Source organism: Antechinus flavipes, chromosome X (assembly GCF_016432865.1).
Source record: "Antechinus flavipes isolate AdamAnt ecotype Samford, QLD, Australia chromosome X, AdamAnt_v2, whole genome shotgun sequence".
NCBI classification, from domain to species: domain Eukaryota; kingdom Metazoa; phylum Chordata; class Mammalia; order Dasyuromorphia; family Dasyuridae; genus Antechinus; species Antechinus flavipes.
This window is the reverse complement of record NC_067404.1, coordinates 38,463,031-38,485,373: the sequence shown is the minus strand read 5'-3', so window position 1 is coordinate 38,485,373 and position 22,343 is coordinate 38,463,031. Positions and strand designations below refer to the sequence as shown.

The following is a 22,343-nucleotide window of genomic DNA, read 5'->3' as shown; positions in this document are numbered from 1 at the left end:
CTGTCCTTCTGTTCATTTTTCCCACCTCTCTATCTGTCCCATCTGTCTGTTCCTCCTGTCTATGTCTATCCATCTCTCTATCCAACTATCCTCTCCTTCTATTTGCTCCATCCCCATGGTCTCTCCGCCTATCTCCTCTGTCTATCCACTTCTCTATTTAGCCTGTCTGACCCTCTCTCTAACTATATCTATATTCCTCTCTTACCCATCTATCCGTCTGTTCTTTTGTCTATCATCTATCCTCTCTATCTAGTCATTTTTCTATCATTATCTATATATAACTGTCTCTCTGTTTACCCATCATCTATTTATCCATCCTGCCTCTGAACCTCTCTCTCTTGTCTATCAATCTACCTCTTTATTCATCTACCTCTCCCATCTGTCCCTCTGTTTATTCACCTATCTCCACTGCCTTTCTATCCATCTATGTGTGTGTATTTCTCTCTCTCTCTCTCTCTCTCTCTCTCTTCTCTCTCTCTCTCTTCTCTCTCTCTCTCTCTCTCTATATATATATATATATATATATATATATATATATATCTTCTCTGTTCTCTCCCTCATTAATGAGCTAGTCACCTATCCCACTATCATTATCTATCCAGTCTGTCCCTCAGTTCACTTGTCTATCCCTCTATCCCAGGGGTCCTCAAACTTTTTAAATAGGGGGCCAGTTCACTGTGCCTCAGACTGCTGGAGGGCCGGACTATAGTAAAAACCAAAACTTTGATTTGTGGGCCTTTAAATAAAGAAACTTCATAGCCCTGGGGGAGGGGGATAATCGCCCTCAGCTGCCGCATTTGGCCCGCGGCCATAGTTTGAGGACCCCTGCAGTCTATCCAATCTCCCTTGTGTGTCTCTGTCTATTCACCCATCTATTCATCCGTCCATCTCTCTATCCACCCTGCCTATCTCTATATGTCTCTCCCTTTCTCTATTCTGCCTCGGTAAATCTGCCTATCTGTCCCTCATCTACTCATTTATCTAGTCTATCCCTCTATTCTATCTCTCTTCCTCTCTCTCTAGCTATCCCAGTTATCCACCCTTCTATCTATCATCTAGTTATCTATATAAAAAACAACTTTCTATCCATCTCTCTCTATTGTCTACCTGCCTCTCTCTCAATCCATCTACGTATCCCACTATCCCTCTATTCAAGTTGTCTCTATTGCCTATTCAGTCTGTCCCTGTGTTCATTTCTCTCTCTCTCTGTCTGCCTCTCTATCCTGTCTATATTTTTTGTCTCTCTCTTTCTCTCCTGTCTATGTATCTATCATCTATATTGTGTATCTCTCTCTATCCATTCATCTATCTTATCTGTTGCACTCTTTCCTTCTATCTCTATTCAGTCTGTCTATTTTCTATGTGCATCTCTCTCTATTCAACCATCTATAGGGTCAATCTATCAGCCCTCTCTCTCTCTAACTATGTCCATCCCTCCCTCTATCCTTCTGTTTTTATCCACCCTATCTATCTAACTATGTCTATACTCCCTCTATTCATCTATCTATCCAAATCTGTCTCCCTCTCTCCTTCCCTCTGTTCATTTGTGTCTAATTTGAAACAAAGTATATGTCCATCTCTCTATCTCTCTGCCTATCCATTTATCTATCTATTCAGTCTGTCTCTTTATCTGTCCGCCTATCTATCCTGTCTATGTCTATTTTTCTATCATTTCTCTATCCATCTATCTATCTCTGTCTACCTGTCAACCCATCTACCTATTCATCTGTCTCTGTCTATCCAACTATAAATCCCCATCTCGATCATCTCTTCATTTCTCTATCTCTGTATGTCTCTATCATCTCTTCAGTTTATCCCTCTGTTCATTTATCTATCTCTGCTTGTATTGATAACTATATGTCTCTGTCTGTCCCTCTAACTATGTCTATCCATCTATCTCTATTGTCTGTCTCTATCCCATCTATCCACCCACCTATTCAGTCTGTCTCTCTCTTTATTTGCCTATCATCTATCTTTATATCTCTCTGCCTGTCATCTCTCTCTCTCTATATCCATTCCTCTATTAATCTATTCTGTCCTTCTCTCTGTTTCTCTCTCTCACATCTATACATTTGTCCATCTATCCATCCATTTACCCGTTTCTATCAAACTATATGTCCCTGTCTAACCTGTCAATCATCTATTCTGCCTATCCATCTCTCTGTATTTTCGATCTATATAGCTCTCAATCACTCGATGTTTCTGTTTCTGTCTTCTGTCTCTAGCTGCTGATCTCCCATCCATCCAGTCTATCATCATCTAGATCTCTTTATCTCTGTTTATTTGGCTATCTATCCACCTATCTATATTGTTTGCCTATCTCTCTATCATCCTGTCATCTCTCCAGTCTTGCTGTACCTCTCGATCACTGTATTTCTATCTTTCGGTATCATCTTTTCATTTGTCTCTCTCCTGTCCATCTACCTGTCCCAGTCTGTTCTTCTGTTTCTCTCTCTCTTTTCCTCTATTTTCCTATCTATCCTGTCTGTCCCTCTGCCTCTCTCTCTAGCTATGTCTATCCCATTTATCCATCTGTCACCTATTCATCCATGTGTATCTCTATAACTATATTTCTGTCTCCTGTCTATCCCCCATCTAGTATGTCTATCATCATCCATCATCTATCCTGTCCCCCATATCTATCCAACCATCTATTCATCTATCTCTGTTTTTCTCTCTCTGTAAATCTCTCTCTCTCTTTTATCCATCTATCTCTCTGTTCTTATCTGCCCATCTCTTGCCTGTCTCTATGTATCTATTTGTCCCTGTCTATCTCTCTGATTATCCATCCATCTAGTAATCTATCCTCTCTCTGTCCCTCTAGCTGTCTATCCTCTGTCTTTTTTTTTTGTCTCTAGCCAGCTGTATGTCCCTGTCTCTCTCTCTCTATCCAGTCTGTTCCTCTGTTCATTTGCCTGTCTACCTAGTATCCATCTTTTCTTCCTTCTATCTATCCAACTCTATATCTATGTCCTTGTCTGTTTTATCTCCCTGTCTATCTAGTCTGCCCTCTTGTCTATTTATCTATCTCTATTTGCCTGTTACCATCTAGATAACTCTCCATCCATCTCTCTGTTCCCATCCCATCTTTTTATTCTTTCTCTCTCTATCCACCTTGTCTAACTCCATGTCCACGTGCCTCTCTCTATTTAATATTTATCTATCCATTTGTCTGTCATCTATTTATCCTCTCTGGCTGTCCATCCCCTTTGTGTGCCTAACTATATGTCTGTCTATTTCTCTCTCTACTCATCTCTGCCTCTCTATCCTATTATATATCTCTCCATCTATCTGCGTCTCTCTCGGATCTATCTATATTGACTATCCGTCTGTCTCTCTCTCTGTCTCTCATCCATCTATTCATCCATACATCCTGTTTAACTATACGTCCATCTCTATCCACCTCTCTCTCTCTATCCATTCATCTACTAAGCCATCCTGTTGTCCCTCTTTAGAAATATATTTCTCTTTTGCCTGTCTCTATCTATCCTCTCTATCTACCCAACCCCTATCCATCCCTCTGTTAATCTATTCTGTCTTTCCCTCTGTTCACTTCTCTCTCTCCTGCCTCTCCATCCATTCGTTCATCTTTCTTGTCTGTCCCTTTGTTCATGTCTATCTTTATCCACCTATCCCCTTCTCTAGCTATCTATCCAAACTGTCCCTCCCTCTCTCGATGAATCTATATTGTCTATCTGCTAGTCTCTGTCCCTCTAGTCATCTATCTGCCAATCTCTCCATCTCTCTTTATATTTATATACATATATAAATACATAAACATATTTATATACATATATAAATACATAAACATATTTATATACATATATACACACACACACACACACACACACATATATACAGCAATCTATCTCCAGGCTGTTTCTCTAATCATCAATCTATATTGTCTATCTGCTTATGTCTCTATCCTCTCTCCATTCTGTCTCTCCTCTCTCTATCCTATATGTCTATCTCTCTATCCACCCAGCTAATCTATCCAATTATATGTCCCTGTCTATCTCTCTTGTCTATCATTTATTTATTTCTCTATCTATTCTATCCATCCTTCCTCTATCTCTCTCATCTATCTATCCCATCTCTTCAGTCTGTCCCTCTAACTATGTGTCTATCCATCTCTCAACCCATCTAACTATTCCATTTGTTCTTCTGTTTCTGTCTCCATACACACACACACACACACACACACACACACACCACACACATCCCTCTATTCATTTGGCTATCATGTCTGTCTCTCCATCTCTCTATTCAGTCTGTCCCTTTATCTTTCCAATCTGTCATGTCTATCCACTCATCTATTCATCTATCCTGTCTCTCTCTTATCTATTCATTTGTCTACCCCTCTATTCTGTCTTTTTCTATGCATCCTTCAATCCAGTCTATCCATCCCTCTGTTCATTTATCTATCTGTCAGTCTATCATCTATCTCCCTCCCGTAGATCTATCCAACTAAATGCGTGTCTGTCTCGTCCTCCCTCTTTTCATCTGTCCCGCCTGTCCCCCTCTATAACTATATCTATCCCTCTATCATCTATTATTCATTTGTCTATCTGCCTGTCTCTCTCTAGCTATCCCAGTGATCCATTCTCTGTCTGTCTCTCTCTCTTTCTCTGGAACTATATAACCCTCTATCCAGCTGTCACGTAATTCCTCTATTTTTCTATCATCTATTCATCTATGATGTCTATCTAGGATCCAAATTTTCCTCCTTCTATGTCTATGTCCCCATCTATTTTGTCTTGCTGCCTCGCCCTCTCTCCATTCACCTAGCTATTCGTCTCTCCTGCCTGTCCCTTTGTGTGTAGCCCCTTCTCTCTCCAAGTCTTTGTCCCTGCCTGTGCCTCTCTTGAACTATGTCTATCCTTCTTTCTCTCTCTAGTCTGTTTATCATCCATCTCTCCAGTCTTTTTTTCTATAACTATTTCTAGCTGAATAATACCTACGCCACCAGCTCTATGGATCCTAAGTAGCTTACTAGCAGAGGCGAGAAGACCTGACTTCAAATCCAGCCTGGGACCCTCACCAGCCGTGCTAGACCCTGGCCGAGTCACCTCCTCTGTGTGTACCTCAGTTTCTTCATCTCTAAAATGAGGATTATTCCATGCACTTACCTTGCAGGGTTGTGCTAAAGATCAAGTGAGAAACGCTCGGCAGAGTGGCCGGCCCTCGGAAAGCGCTGTGTAAATGTTCTTCTTCAAGCCGCTATCTTGGCCTTGCCTCACAGGTCATGGCTCACCGAGCATTTCTCAAGAAGGCGAGGGAGAAGGAAGTCGCCGGCAGGGGCTTTCACGCCGCAAAAGCAGACACGTGGGTGACGTTGGGGCGGCGAACCGCATGTGGACCCATGGAGCTGGAGTGCTGCCTGTGTAGAGGGAAGTAAAGGTATCAGAAGGTTAGAGATGAGGGAGTCAGGTTAGAAAGAGCAGAGTTTCTTTTTGAATCTGGAATGGACTAGGGAACCACTGGGGTTCACTGAACAGGAGGGGTGACGTGAGGAGAGACAAGAGGCAGGGAGACCAAGCGGAAGGCTCCTGACACGGCCTAGGCCAGGGGATGGATGTCTCATAACTAAATGTGGGGGTTGGAAAATGATGATGTGGTGTCAGTGTTTGATTTGGATACCTATTTTTCTATACCCATATACCCAATGTCACGTCACAATTTCTCGGGCTAAAAGGAGTCACGAGCGGATAAAGTTGAAGACACTCTGATTTGGACGAGTCCTTTTGTATCCGCTGTGACCAGGAGAGGCCTAAGATATCCAAAAAGCAATCGATGGATGGGACCAAAGCACGGCCGAGCGTGGCTAAGGTTGGACGTAGAGGCGAGTGGATGCTTGAACCCCCGCGGGACTTGACGAGGTCACAAAGTAAGAGAGATGGCAGAGGCCGGGTCAGAGCCTCGGGGATGCTTGTGGTTAATGAGAAAAGAGCCAATAATCCTCGTGGTGCTTGGGAGGCTCAAGTGAGGACATGTACAAAGGGCTCCAAAGCACCAGATAAACAGGAGTTGTTAGACACTACACTAGGAAGGCTCTTGGGAGAGAAAAAGCAAACAAACATTTGTCCCCTGAAAGAATCTCCAATTTATTAAGGGAAACACCATGTTCACAGGTGACAGAAAATTAGATCATATGAGGGCTAGCTGTGTGACCCTGAGCAATTTACTTAACCTCTGCCTTGGTTTCTTTACTTGTAAATTACTCAGCACTGTGTCTGGCCCATTGTAGTTGCTGTATATAAATGCTTATTTATGCCTCTTCCCACTGGATGAAGCAAAGACCTGCCATCTCTATCTTTTATAAGAACAAAACAAGTTTGGGAAAAAGTGACTCAGGGAAGCACCTAGAGTGGGACTAAAAACAAGCTGGTTTCAGGAGGATGCGAGGTCACAGAGCCCGCTGACCTTTGGCAAGGAAGAACGTGGCTTACTTAGAGCGGTACATGGTAGCCAAACTCTCTTCCTGTGACATCCTATTCCAGCCTCCCGCCTAGTTCACCCTCAGGCAGCAAACATTTCCTTGGCATCTAAAGTAAGCACTGGATACACAAATGCAAAAGAGCAGAGTCCCTACTCTCAAGTAGCTGCCCCCCTCCCTGCCCCCCATGCAAGCATGTACAGAGTGCCGCTAGAACAAAGGGAAGAAAGGCAAGTCAGAAAGATGGGAATTGAGCTTCCCAATTGAGATAGCCGTGGAAGAGCTAGGCTTTTCCTCTTGCCTGACCAACCTTTCACCTTTTCCAGGAATCGACATTTTTTCAAGCAGTTTGAAAAGGAGTGCAATTCTCAAGGTGGAGAAGCCAAGGACAGTGGGATCCCAAAAACCACCCCCCCCCGGCCAAATGAAGCAACAGATGCAGATAGCTGCCTATCTCAAGAGTCCGACAACTTTTCTCAAAGCTCCAAGGACTCCTCTTTTGCTTGGAGTCACTTGTGTCAGTGGGGAGCAGAGGTGTGATCTGAACCCAAGGCTTCTTTACTCCAAGCCTGTACTCTTTCCCTTGTGTCACAACATGCCAATAAAATCAAATGAACATCAACTTCTGTCCCCTGTAAGTTTTTTTCCTCCGTACATGTTTGTTTCCAAGAGAATATAACATTATACAGCACATGCTACAGAAGTCACAGTTGGGGCCCGGACACATTATCTTCTTTCAGGACTTCCCCACTGGTAGGAAAGAACAACAACCTCATCACGAGGCTTTGGACGGGGCTCTTGGTGCCGATTTGCCAGTGGGTCACCTCGACCGCTGCCGGGGAGGTTCGCGTTACCTTGGATGGGCTGAGCGCCGGGGCTAAAGAGGAAGCCCGTGCCCGAGCTTTAGCCCCGCAGAGGCCCGCTCCGGGCCCCCTCTGTTCCCCGGAAGTCCCGCAGAAGCCCTGAAGATTTTATCACGTGTGGCTAAAGACCCAGGCACGCTGGCAGTGTTGGATTTCTAGGAGGATAATTCATCCGGGGGTGGTGGGTGGGTGCCGAGGGACTGCCGAAGCGTTTGAGGTTTTTTGAACTAGCCTTCAGCTGCGATGAAACATGTATGATATTAAAAGGCCGTGGTCTGGGGCGCTAAGACACGTTGCCTGCCTACATCAAATACTAATGGAGCAAGATGATTCTGTTTAGAAATGCATCAAAAGCCATCTTCAAAGCACAATGCAGCCAGCTCCCATCCAGCCCCACCATTTTGAAAGCTCTTCCCAAAGTCATTAGACTTTAATGAGGTGATTGATGGCTTTACTTCTCCTCCCAGGCACACAAAGCCTTTTATGACTCGGTAAACCATCTCCCCCCCCCCCCCCCCCCGCAACTTAGCCGGATATCCAGGGGTCTCCCGACTCCGGCCACATTAGCCAAGCCAGAGCGTGGGGGCTGGTGTGTAACAGCAGCCCGATACCCCGCCTCTGTTCAGTTAGCAGTCTGTACAGATTCATGGGAGGGAGAAGGAGCTAGAAGGAGCCCGAGGCTATCACCCTCACTGAAGGGAGGAGGAAACAGAGACCCTTTACTGAAATAAATCTAAATGCCGGCTTATTTCATGACACACTTGCAATTTGAGAAAATTGAGGCTGGCAATTGGCTGTTCGGAACATTCTGGGAGGGGTCTTTTTCCCTGAAGCACTGGGGGACGGCCACGAGGGGGACCTGTCCCCAATAACCACCCTGGGGCTGGTTCCGGTTCCCTTCTGACTGGGCTACTGTGTCCGAAGCAGGGCTCGAAGGGCAATTTCGGGTACTCGGCTGCTGCCTCCTGGAATCCCACAAGCTCCCTTCACCGCTCAGCTCAGATGTCAGCACTCTTGGGAGGGGGTTGATCTTAGCTCCAGTTTGTGGAATATTCCCTTATGTAAGATGGTATTCTTTGCACTGCTGGTCATATTGCTTCTCCCCTGTACTTTCCCCACCTTCCCCAGCTTCTTAGACAGGGTGTGGAGGTTGACTTAAAAAACAAAAAGTAGGGGGAGGTTTGGGGAAAGAAACAATTGGACTCAAGTTCTGGTCTTCTGTCTACTTGAAAAAGCACCCAAGGGAGAGGCGGCCAGATTGGACAGAGATTGAACAAAGAACAGATTAAAACTCAGCCAGAGCCCTGGGCGTGACGTCAAGGGGGCAGAGACAAAGCACGGAGGCCCGGAGCTGCTCGGGCCCGGCCCGGGGGCCTCCTCGGTCCTTCCGGTCGGGGGGTGGGGGGTCTGTATCATTTCTATCTAAATTGATTTCTTTCACTTTGTGTTGTTTCCCTGTAAGCTTATTGAAAAGAGCAGCCTGTCATCCTGGAATCCTCTTGTCTGTTTTGTCCCCAGGTTGATTGAATCAGCGTGGAACACTCAGATGGCTCTGTCACTGAAGAAAGTGATTTATTTATCTGCAGTTATCGGATGCATCTGGTTTCATTTTCTGGTGTTGGCAACAGAAAGTTCTTTATGAATTTGATTAGACTCTAAAAGCCCGCAGAGAATTGTTATGCGACTGGGGGGGGGTGGGGGGGGGTGGAGGAAGGAGTCAGTGCTAAGCCATAAAAGCTCTGTCTAGCTCATCTGGAAATAAAGACCGAGACTCAAGCTCCCATTCTCTGGGCCGGCTAACCCTTTCCTGGCCACCGGCCCCCTCCCCCAATCTGGGGAAGCCTAGGGACCCTCTTCTCAGGGTAATGGTTTTCCATGCAGAAAATACAATAGGATTGCAAAGGAAGCTAATGCTAGTCAAATACTTATCAAAAACAAAACAGAACATATTTAGGGAGCACCCGACAGCTATCCAAGGAGGAGGGGTCCACGGACCCACTCCACGCTCAGAACCTTCGAGGAGCCGGGCTGGGTGAATAAAACAGCTCTGGCTGGTTTTTTATTTATTTAGCTTATTTATCCGAGAACAAACCTGACCATACAGTTTGGGATCAAAGACTCTGGGAGAGGGTGGGCCTGACCAGCAATCACCGGGCCCCAAGATGCAGAAAGGGGCTTCGCGTACAGCTTCCCCAGGAGGGTACGGCTCTTAATTAGAGCAGTGTTATACTCGGGTCCCAGAGAACAGATCAAACGGAAGGAATGGGCTTTCTTAACTCTCTGGTGAACAAGACTGGCACGTGGCAGTAAGGAGGGAAAGGAGGAGTGGCTGGCATGGTACAGAGGCAGAGTGGCTCCCAGAGTGTTAGGAAATGAAGATAGCTGGAGAGCAGAGTGCATGTCTCACACTTAGCTCAGAGACCTCCCGCTCGGTCGCGGCTGCCGAGTGAAACACAGGGACGGACCGACTTGAAATCTCGCAGAGGTCTCGTGGGGTTCTCGGGTCACATGGGATACAAAGGAGTGAGAACTTCCAGAGGGCCCTTTCCATATTTCATCCCTGTCCCTGGTTCCGTGATGTGCCCCAGCCGGCTTTAGGGGCTTCGGTGTGTGCTGTCTTCCTCAGTCTTAGGGGATCTGATGGCATTTTTGTGCTTGCACAACATCCTCAATTTCCTGTGGGGATCAAAGAGAAAACCTACTTGGTATTTGTTGTCATCCTTCACGACCTGTGACTCTCAGCTCACTGATGTTGAAAAAGGACTTCCCTTTAATCTACAAAACCCTCCCTCTGACGCTATTTGGGACCGAGAGGGTGTCTGCCACTCCCACACTCCTTCCTTTACCACTATTATTATGACAATTACCTGGTGAAATAGCTCTGACTACCCAGAGCCACACACCAGAGAGCATGGTAAAAAGCGCTCAAAGGAAAACTGAGCTTATTACCAAGAAATCATATTTACTCCCCGAATTCAAGGACAGCTTGATTCCCATACAGATGCTTCCATAAAACAAACACGAAATCCTTCCATTCTCTCGGGTGGGTCGCTTGTCTGTGGCGCTCAAAGGGAGGCAGGTCTCAGGGCTGCGATGGAGGCCATCAGAGTCTGAGACATTTCTTCCTCCATAGTTGTGTGCCGAGGAGAGGAACGCTGGGATCCAGGAGCCACCGATTGCCTTTCCACTCTCCTTTCACCTCCGGGAAAGCGCCGACACGTTCCCCGGGCCTCCCCGGCCCACTCAAACCTGAGGGATCCACATGGTGGACCTTTCCACGAGGAAGCTCTGATTTCTAGCAAGCCACGGACCCGTTGGCGACCACAGCGAGGCTTTCGCTCTCTGCGTTCTGGATTCCAAACTTCTATGACCTCAGCCCGGTGGCCGGGTCTCCCGGGCAACCGGTCCATAAAAGCAAGGCACACCCAATGTTCCAAGGGTTTCCTTAAGCATCCAGCCAACCATTTTACTTCTTTCCCCAAAACACTGTCTCTAGAATCAAGCGGAGACTTTTCTGTTTGGCTTTTCAAAGTCCTTGCCAATATGGTCCCAACTCATCTCATCCCTCCATTAAATGTCGCTCCCCAGTGCCCCTCTCTACCTGCGCCACCGTCGTTGGAGCGGCTGCTCCAGTACCCTGCTCTTGACGGCACGTAAGACCCTACCTCTGTGCAGGGTCTAGTAGGGCTGATTCCACCAGCCACAAAATGGTACCCCACAGCTACTGGGAGGGAGGAGCGATTTTCTTGCAAGGGACTCTCAGGGCAACTAAGTGGAAGGCTGGTTTCTGCTCTTCTAGATTAGGAGGCTGGAGCCATCCGTCAGCCCCGAGTGCCGAGTGTGTAGGCAGCCATCCCCTCAGACTGACCGAATAAGTGGTGGTTCTTCGGACTCGGGAACGAGCCCAAAGAGGCGGCCCTTATTATTCTCACAGGGAAGTGAGGGCTCTGGTCCTGGACAAATTTGGGAGATTTATTTCCAAGCGTCTCAGACGAACTCGGTACCTCCTTTTGTTTGTAATGGGCCTTCTAAATAATGCAAAAAAGAGAAAAGAAAAAACCAACTGTTAGTCACGGTTGCCTTTTGGAGACCTTGAGCTCTCTGGGGAGTGTTTGGGTGTAGTAACGACCTCACGTTGGTAATTTAGCTAGATCCCCTCTGGCTCATGGAAAAGGTTAGAGCAGAGATGGGGGCCGACTCTCCCAGCCTCCCGTGACAGGGACTCTCCTACCTGTGAAGGGGAGGGGATTCTTGCCTTCCTTTTCTCATCTGCCTCAGCCCCTGTTTTTGGCTGTTGAAACCGAGTCAATTATAGACTAGCTTTCCTTACTGCCATCAAAGTAACTCAAGTCTGGGCTTTCCTGTCAGTAGCGAGGAATTAGAGCTCCCTTTGGGGTTGCTACTTCCTCAGTTTCCTAAAGGAAATGACAAATAAATGGCTATACATAATGGCACTGTAATTCACCATGTCATGTGCCTCCTTTCATTCTTCCACAGCACCCCACGAGACAGGGAAAAAACGTCCCCGTTTTCCGGACAGGCTCAGCGACAGGCCGAGGGTCCCGAAGCTGCTCGGTATCGGGCACGGGATTCGAATCCAAACCTTGCAGACCCCTTAGGTCTTACCCATGCACTCCAATCAGATTCTTCTCCAAACAAGTGCAAAGACAGAACTGCACCTGAGGAAACAGTAAGAAGAAGTTAAAAACCCAACAACTCCCGACCGGCAAACGAGGGCGAAAGATGGAAGGGCGGTGCTGGGGAAAGGCAGTGTTCATTTTGCACCTGTTGGAGAGCATGTGAGTTATTAGTCTGCCCCGACAAGAAGCAAGCCTTTCCGTCCCTGACAGCGTTGATAAATGTGGCGAACGCCAGCCTTACATTTGAAAATCGATAGAGAACATTTTTCAGAGCAACCTGAACTTACCCAGCATAACAAACACGACCGGCTAACGACAGACCAAGAAACTAATTGTTTAAATGGGTTCCGGGGGACAGGCAAATTTACAGGAAGGCAAGGTGGAGGGAGGAGCCTAGGACAAGAGGAAAAGGGGGGGAAAGCCCTTCATTGCAGGTAGATCAGCTAGATTTGGTGCACTGGAATTCCCTGTTCAGTGAAGGGCCCCGGAAAACAATCCCTGAGAGAAGGGGAATGGGATCTCTCTGGTGGGTTTTTAGGGGCTTACCAGGGAGCAGAGAGTTCCTTCTCTCAGCTTGCTTCTGAAGACTGAGGACACAGAGGCTGGGGGTCTCCTCTGAGAGCGACTGGCTACCCCAGAGCTCTGTAATCCGAGGGTCTGCTCCCGACTTCACCACTGTGCTGGGGGTCACTAGGGCAACGGGGCCACAGCAACAAAGTCCATCTTGACCTTCTCGGTTTCCAGATGGCAAAAGGGACAAGGTTCAAGGTGGGCTAGCCGGGCCAGATGAATCAAGTCATAGGTCTTTTAGAGAGAGATATTAGCACTAGAAACACCAAGTGGGAGAAGGAAATGACGAACCATGCCAGGGGAAAACCGAGATACCTCAGAGAAAAACCAGCCAGAGTCCCATTCGGATTAGACAGTCACCAAACAACATGTTTTAGTTAAATGGAACTTAGAATCTGGTCCCTCTGTTGATACTTCCATGTATTTTCATTTTCAAAACTGAATTGAAATTTCAGGGGCAAAAGAAACACAGGATAATGCTGCTGGTTAAAAACCACCGCTCTCGGAAGAAGGAGACCCCAGTTTGAATTCTGGCCCTTTGCCGGCCACGTGGTCACGAGCAAGTCAATCCCTCAAAAAGGTCGGGGTAGGTGAATGTCACGTCCCCTTCCAACCTCAAACCCGTGTTCTTAAAGCACGTCCTCTGCGGCTCCCAGCCCCAGCTCCCTCCCAACGGTCAGCCACCCCTACACAAATGGACACCTGTGCCATACTGGGCTACCCACGGGGCCACTGAGTGCAGAGAGAGCCTCCAGGTTGAGAAGCTGCTCACTCCACAAAGCAGAAGAGCATTCTCAGACAGACTGCATGGTCACCGCTTCAAAAAGAAATGGAATTTTGAAAAGAAGCCGGGAGCCCCCACATCAAGTGAGAAAACGCTTTCCTAGGACAGGTGGGCCGGGCTCCTTCTTGGGCAAGGGCTCTCTACGAATGACTGCTGTGGTTTATATTGGCCCGGACTCAGCTAGCTCTCTGGAACATTTGGTTCCTTTCTAGCTCTCTGCTCTTCCCTGGATCTCTCATAAACAAATGGTACCCAGCATTTACATGTAGCCTATTCAAAGAAAAGCAGATCCCACACAGAACTCACATCTGAACGTGGTTAGTGGGGGAACGGCACCGATTCTGGCTCCCGCCCCCTACTACATGACTACGGCAGGAGTGGAATCGGAGAGCTGGGGGCAGCGGCATCTCTGGCTCCCTACTCTTCTGCTCCCTCAATCCACCTTAGGAGGTTCTAGATCCTCCTCAGCCCTGGTGTCTCAGAATTTCTGCATCTGTTGTTTTGTAGCCTCTATTTTTAGAGGTCAGATGGCCACAGATTTAGAACGAGCAGGACGCACTGAGGCCATCTCATGAACCCTTATGCCATTTTACAGAGGGGAAAACAAGCGACTTGCCTAAAGTCACACAGGTGATAAAAGGGCAGAGCCAGAACTCCACTTTAGCGTCTCTGTGGCACGGTCCCATGGCAGTCTCCTACCCCAGCTCCCATCTATTTGCAAGCAAACCTGAACCCTCGGTATTATGGGAGGGTGAGCCTTTTCCTCTCTTCTCACATCCTGTACAAAGCAACCATTGGCTTTTTCTCCGAAAAGTACTGGTTTTGCAGCTAGCTCAGCTTTCCAATTCATCAAACTGTGACTGGGACAGATTCGCTCTGCAAGGGTAACCTTTAGGTTCCCAGAGCGGAGCGAGCAGTACCCCTGCCCCACCCCGGAATAGGAGACAATGACCACGTGTTCATTAATACATCAAAAAGACAAGGCCCATCACATCGGGACAGCCCGTGTCTTCACTGAGCAGTGAAGGTCCAGATTGCTAGGCTGGAGCCTGGAAGAGCCTGGAAGCACCTGACATCCTCGTTCTCCTTTCCTCCAGCCAACAGCAAACAAAAAGGCGAGGGAGCAATTTCGAGAGAAAGTCTGCCCTGCCTCCCCCCCCAAGTCTAGTCAGTGATGTTCCCTAAAGCTCCCAGTAAGTAGATAATAAGGCCCCATTTTTCAAAGGGTCTGCCAGAGCTTTTATCCTCGACAGCGTCTAATACCTGTCAAACATTTTAGATTAAAATGAGGCTGGAGAAGGCAGCCTTCCTCACTGTTTCACTATGCTAGCGGAGGCCGGACTGGGACCAAACAGCCGTCTTGTCATTTGTTATTATTAATAACAGCCCTCATTTCCGTAGCATTTGATAGTCTCACACAGCATTTCTCTGACATGGAGAATATCAGTTTCAGCAAGTTTCTCCCCATTTTAGAGATGGAAAAGCTGGGGCCTTCCAGCTCGAGGGACTCACCCGTGGACACTAGGGTTCAAAGTTGTTTCCATATCACATGATCATCTGTTAAATACCTACCATGGACTAACTTCCACACACAATGGCATATGTGTTCTAGGCACATTTTATTAAGATTTTGGTCTTTATTATCTTTTCAAACTGTGCCTCGGGCCCCAATATTTTCTTGGGACTAAGAAAACCAATGAAACAAAAAATAGCTTAAATTCTTTATTGCAAGAGCAGCTAGGTTGCTCAGTGGGTAGAGCTTTGGGCCTAGCGTTAGGAGGACCAGAGTTCAAATGTGGCCTCAGACACTCACAGTGACCCTGGGGGCAAGTCACTTCACCCCCATTTGCTTCAGTTTCCTCATCTGCAAATTGAGCTGAAGAAGGAAATGGAAACCACTCCGATATCTTTGTCAAGGAAACCCCAAACGGGGTCCCAAAGTCAGACACTGAACAATAATAACAAACAACATAAAACCTCCTGGCCTAGTAGGGTGCCTCCCCTCGCCGTGATGAGAAGGTATACTTCAACGTCTGTTTGCTGGACTTTTGTTTACATTTGTGTGGTTCTTATTTTGTTCATATGAACCTACATGTCTTCTTGAGGTTTGCACGACTGCCCGTGACAATCACAATGCCACGCGAGCCTCTCTAGCCAGCTGCTCAGTGCTACTCCCTCAGTTTTGTCACTCTGCTCCAGAAGTACATCCAAATCTGACCCACACGAAACTCGACAGCAACACGGTGCCGAGGGGCCTCTGACGCGTCAGCCACGCTGAGACTCGGGGAACCAGGACTGGCAGGTGGAGCTGCGCGATCGTCCTCACGTGCAGGCACTTGTCTTCTCAAACATACTACAAATGTGTGGCCACAGAAGAACTTGAGTACGTTACTGAATGCAAAACGGACAATTTGGATTATATTAAATTAAAAATTTGTTTGTACAAAAACCAATGCAGACAAAATTGGAAGGGAAGCAATAAACTGGGAAAACATGTTTTTTACATCCAACCAATACTCTAACTTCTAAATTTGCCTTAGGAACAAAGAGGAGCTCCTCTTACCGGCTTTTAAAAGCCTTCCCAACCTGGTTTCCACTACCTCTGCACCTTTGTCATTCATTAATCCCCTTCCAATTTGTTCTAGTCCAGCCACTGACATTTTTGTTGTTCCTCATATACAATAATAGTCTATATTCAACCTCCCATCTCCGTGCCTTTGCAGCAGCTGGTCCTCCCCCCCCGAGAACACACTCCCTTCTTCATTTCCCTCTCTACCCTGCCTTCCTTCAAAACTCAACTCTAGAGGCCTTGCCTGAGGTCCTCCCTGGGACTCCTGCCTCCTTCCCCAAAGAGGACCTTTATTTTGTTTGTCTATCTTCAGACTGTTATCTCTCCCAATAGCATCTGTCAGTTCCTCGAAGGCAGGGACTATTTCCATTCTGTTTTTAAATAGGCCGTCTCCGGCACATAGTTTGAGTTTAAGCCATACACGCCGAGGACTTGCTTTCCATTCGGGACGGGGTGGGGGGTGTGTGTCTGGACCTCTCTGGACGGTTTTATCGAGCGGGCGATGAGTTACGTCCCCTTCCTGCCCCTCCGAAGCTCAGAATTAGCACTGTGCAGTGCTGCTGCTGGGGGAGCAGAAAGGAAATTCCTTCAATTCGAGAAATATTTCAAGAAATATTTCCTATTTCAAGTCTTGGGTAGAGTCACAAAGGCAAAACTCGAATTAGCCTCTGAGTATACTGTGCCGGGGGCTGGAGGGGTAGAGCACTAGTCGTAAACAGGGATCCGTCGGGCTCTTGGACCGAGTCTAGAAGGGAGTGAGGGGATCCAAGTTGGAAGGTGATGAATCCAGGCAGACGGACGGGACATGGGGAAGAGCAAAGGAGCCGATCCGACTGGATCGGAGGATGGAAGAGGCGGCAGTGTGAAATCCATATAGACTAAGATGTGGCTAAATAGAGGAGTTTGTATTTGATCTTAGAATAAAGGGAGACCTGTCCTGTCAGAATATGGAAGCTGGATCCGAGGGAGTAGAGCCGGGGGGCAGAAAGGTTTGTCAGCAAGCTTTTCTGTGAGTCTAGGTAAAAGAAGATGGAGCCCTGGGCCTGAGAGGTTGGGGGGTGAGGGGAGAAAAGGGGGTGGATGGGAGAAAAGAAGCAAAGGTAACTGGTGGGCTCTGGGGGAGAGGGGATGGACAAGGCCGCAAAGCAGAATGGAATATCAGCTCCTTTCCCTAGGGTGCCCTCTGGGTGGAAATCAGCAAGAGGGAGGGGAGACAGAGAGCAAGGAATGGGGATGGAAACACTGAGCCACACAGACTTGGGGGTGGAGAGGGAGGGCTGCGCTGCAGTTATTGACTGCAGATGCAGACTCTCTCTTAAAGGAATGATGGTGCTGGGGATTGGGGGGAAGCTGCCGCAGAGCCGGAAATTATGAGTAATGTGTCCAGAGTCCACTTGCCTGATAATCCAGTTTAGCCCCAAAGCCTTCCCTGGCCCCCAGCCAGAGCTCTGCTGCTTAATTGCAGCCCTCACTCTGCTGCTGATCGGGAAGTCTGGAAAGGCATCCGTGCAGGGAGAGCAAAAGGGGGCAGCCCGAAATGAATTCATTCCATCAATTTCGAATCCGTGTAATTGAACTGAAGCAAATCCTTTGATAATAAGACAGTTTCATGTTCCATAAGAAAACAAATCTTATCTAATTGGATTCTTCTTGTTGTCGGGATGCTTTAAGGGTACCTACCGATGGCTGGGCCCGGGTAGACTGCTCAAGGAGCTGCCCCCACCTCCCTGCAGTCAAATTGACCGGTCAGCGTGCAGTGCCTTTGGGGCCTGTCCTCCCCTCGGGGAAGCCGTGTAGTAATCGGAGCTGTGGTAGAAGTGGTTGATAATTGCTTAACATGTCACCCCTCCCAAGTAACACTTGCAACATCACCGCCGCTTTCAATATCAGGAATTGAGTAAGTCGGGGGGAGGTTTCCTGCCCTGTGGCTGGTGAGGGAATTGCCTTGAAGAGGGATGATGGGGGCGAGCCATTTGGGTCAGGCTCCTTACGTACCATGTCACGTCAAAGGCACGCTGGACTCAAAGTCAATAATGTCTAGGAACAAATCCCCGCTTAGACCTTGGGCCCAGCTCTCTGCCTGAGGCAAAGCACTTCGCTTCTATTTGCCTGTTTCTTCCTATGTAAAATGGGGATAATAACAGCACCACCCCCTTCATGGTAGCCGTGCCCATCCAGTGAGACGATGTTTGCTTTTATTTGCACACTTGGAAGCACCCACCTCCCAGGACTGAAGCATCTCTAGTAAAATGGAATTAAGTCCATAGTGACCAACCTACCCACCCACCTATCTAGTCATCTCTGATCTCACTCAGAGAACTGGCAGCAAACACCTTTTCGGGGTGAAGTCGAATAGGATTTGGAAGGGGGGGGGTGTAAAGTAATGGCCAAAATGAGTTAAGATGAGCAGCATTTGAGTGGGGGGAAATGTTTGCATCAAATGCCTAATAAGGGAGTGATACTCAAGGCACTGGACATTCAAAGGAACCGGAATAAACAGAGAAAAGCAAGAGTTTCTTCAATAGATTTGTGCTCAAAAATACAAAGCCCTCAATTCTCACACTTATTAACAACTCTGCCCCAAATCACTAATGATAACAGATATGCAAATCAAAAACCATGAGGTTTAACTTCAAACCTGGCAATATTGGCCAAAATGACAGAAGATGGGAATCGTCGGGGGTTCAAGAAGATGAGTGAGGAGCTGTAAAATGACCTAGACATTCTGGAGAGTAACAGAGAATTATGCTAAGAAAACGATCCTAGCTCATTTTTCTTGTGCAGCACGACAAATGTGGAAATACGTATAAAAGATCTGCACATATTTAACACCCACTGGATACCTTGCAGTCTAGGGAGGGAGAAAAATTGGGAACACAAGATTTCACAAGAATCAATGGTGAAAACTCTCTTTGTGTGTATATTGAAAATAAAGGGCTATTGTTGTCAAAAAAAAAAAAAAAAGAAAAGAAAAGAAAGAAATAAAATGATCCTATATTCTCTGATCCCAAGATCCCACTGCTAGGCATAAAGCCCTACCCAAAAGGGTCAAAGTAGTAAAGATTCCCCTGCCCCATTTTATAGCACAGTTTCATGGGACCAAAGAACTGGGAACAAAGTCAATACCTGTCATTTGGCGAATAATGCAATAATAATGAGCTGTCAGAAATGATAAATAGGAGAAAAGCACCAAGAACTGGGGGAGGATGCATGTGAACTGATCCAAAGTCAAACAAATAGAACCAGCAAAATAATATAGACCATGACTACAATAATGCAAGGAGAAAGAACAACAGTGAAACGCAACACTCTCTAATGAGCATGAGAAGCCTGGCTGGCTTCAAAACATTGTGTATCCACACTGCTAGAGTCGGGTGATATGTTCTCTTTGCTGAACCAGTAATTTTGCTTTTTTTTCTCCTTTTTTTGTACCTTGTTAGGGCAAATGGGTCCCTGGGAATGGGAGGAGGGAAGGAGATATATATTTGGAAAGGAAGGAGATGTAAAAGTGGGAGATAGCAATTATATGTTATATTTACATTATGTATATATGTATATGTATGTGTACACACACACACACATACACACACACACACAGCCAAGCAAAGAAATCTTATGAGATTCTTCAGGAGATGAAAGTCATTGTCCTTCCTCCTGGTTTTAACAGATGGAAGCTGAGAGGTGTGTATTTGACAATACCTACTCTTCAGCTTGATTTCCTATTTGGCTTGTTCTAATTAGAAAATAAGCCCTCTTTGCCAACCACGTTATAGGAACCCTGCCTAGAGATGTCTAGAAAGATTTCTTGGGGCAGCTAGGTGGCGCTGCAGTGGATAGAGCACCAGCCCTGAAGTCAGGAGGACCTGAGTTCAAATCTAGTCTCAGATTTGTGACCCTAGGCAAGTCACTTAACCCAACTGTCTCAGAAAAAAAAGAATTCTTTACCAGAGGGCATAAACATACAAAACCTAATCAAACATTCACTTTTACTCATTACTCCAACCCTTAGTGCAGTCTCAAGGTCCCAAGTCAACCAGCCACATGCTTCCAAGGTGGATAAGAGGGCCAATGTAAGAGGTTGCTGTGTATCCCAGGATTCAATCTTTTCCTTTACCATTACTACTGATACTACTTCAAAAAACCTTTTCTGGAGTTCTTGGACGATCAGTTTCTTCCCAATTTGATAAACAACAACAACCACAAACATTCAGGGCCTGCTCTGGCCGACATATAAAATTTTTCTTCTTCTGTACAGGATTGCACCAAGACCCACTTTATCATCTCCCCCAAACTTTAACTTCTCTATGGAAAATAGTAAAGACTTTATCCTTGCCAGGAAACATATGAGCATTCTAATAAAGGTCCAATTCGAATGGTGGGAATTTCAGGTGCTTTGGCAGACCGACGTGAGTGGGGGGCACTGGGTGGCTTTCACTATTGTTCAAATTGTACTCCACATGTAGTTACTTTATCCCCTAGGCCAGCTCTGAGTGGTGCTATATATAGCAAGGAAATGACACGTTGCATCTGTAAGGTAATGATGACCTTTCTAAGCGTTTACTCCTAAGACGTTGATGCTTCAGGTCACTTGGAAAGAAATGAAACCTCTTCTCCCCTGACAGACAAGTTTTGCTCACACAAACGTGACAACCTGGTACCAGAGATCTGAGTTTAAGGAACTAATCTTGGAGGGAGATGCCTATGTAATCCCAGTCGCAGCCCTGGAGGATGGGGATCTTAACTGTCCCTCCCCTTGCTAGGCTACTGCTGGATCCTTATCCAACTCTCTCCAGAAGTGGAAAGCACAGCTGAGATCAGATCTCTCTCTATTCCTGTCATTTTATGCTAATTCATCCAGGTTTCCATCACGTGTGGGTTAGGAGGCCAGAGTGTGGTTTCAGATAAATGGAAAGGCTCAACAGATCATCACTTCAGGCACCTAGAATGGAGCAAGTGATCTAAGTGATCTAAGGTTAAACACTTTGCTCATTTGTTGGGAAAAAAGTGAGCTTAGAAAACCCAATTGGGGCAGAGTCATGTAACTGAAGGAGAAGAACTAAATCTGGAGGGACAGGACATGGGTTCAATGCCAGCTCTGGCAATTCACTGCCTACGTGACCACTGGAAAGTTAACTGAATAGTAAACACCGATGTAACCCTTGAATAACCTACTGAATACTTTCCATATGTTCTCATTTGATCCTCACAACAACCATGTGAGGTAGGTGCTATTATTAACCCCATATTACAGAGAAGAGAACTGAGGTAAGTGAGGTGAAATGACTTGCCTGGACTTGCACAGCTAAGAAATTTCCGAGGCAGAATTCAAACTCATGTATTCCTAAGTCCAAAATACTATCCACTGCTAGAAACTGGAAAATGAATGGATGCCCATCAATTGGAGAATGGCTCGGTAAATTGTGGTATATGAATGTTATGGAATATTATTGCTCTGTAAGGAATGACCAGCAGGATGAATACAGAGAGCCTTGGAGAGACCTACATGGACTGATGCTAAGTGAGATGAGCAGAACCAGGAGATCATTATACCCTTCGACAACGATATTGTATGAGGATGTATTCTGATGGAAGTGGATTTCTATGACAAAGAGACCTAACTGAGTTTCAATGGATAAATGATGGACAGAGACAGCTACACCCAGAGAAGGAACACTGGGAAACGAATGTGAACTATCTGCATTTTTGTTTTTCTTCCCGGGTTATTTCTACCTTCTGAATCCAATTCTCCCTGTGCAACAAGAAAACTGTTTGGTTCTGCAAACATATATTGTATCTAGGATATACTGCAACATATTTAACATATATAGGACTGCTTGCCATCTTGGGGGGGGTGGAGGGAGGGAGGGGAAAAAACGAAACATAAGCGAGTGCAAGGGATAATGTTGTAAAAAATTACCCTGGCATGGATTCTGTCAATACAAAGTTATTATTAAATAAAATAAAATTTAAAAAAAATAATGCAACACTAAAAAAAAAAAAATACTATCCACTGGCCCCAGGGAACTGCAATTTCCTTCTATAAGGAAGGAGTAGCTCCATCTTACACTTTCTAAACTCATTCTTTTCCTCTAAGTAATCTTCATGACTCTGTATGTACAGAAGAGACTTCATAGTCTTTATATTCTTTGACCGTTGCGTCATCAGTTCAGGATACTTCTCACCCACATCCTCCAGTTAAGTGATCGGGACTCAACGTAACTTTGCTATATTCCCAAGTTTTCATCCAAAACTTTAGTAGTGACTCTGAGAGATACTTTTCTAAAAACTTTCCCCGGGTTCTGGTGTCAGGGGCTCACTAACTTACAATTGTTCCTTCCCGGTGAGTCCATCTGAGTGTCCCTAAAAAGGCCACACAGGCAGGAATGGCCACTACAACGTACCCAGCATACCTCTGCCCAAATACCATTGGCAGGGTCGAGGCGGGAAAAGTTCAGCTTCTCTACAAACAGCTCCATCTACT

The 22,343-nt window shown here is 46.4% G+C and overlaps 1 long non-coding RNA gene across 1 annotated transcript; it reads left to right on the top strand.

Annotated features, from left to right (window-relative positions):
• Positions 1-5,301: 5,301 nt before the first annotated feature.
• Positions 5,302-7,030, top strand: LOC127542718 (uncharacterized). Its single transcript, XR_007948799.1, has 3 exons — positions 5,302-5,400; positions 5,696-5,887; positions 6,763-7,030. It is a non-coding gene; the product is annotated as an uncharacterized LOC127542718 (long non-coding RNA).
• Positions 7,031-22,343: the final 15,313 nt, after the last annotated feature.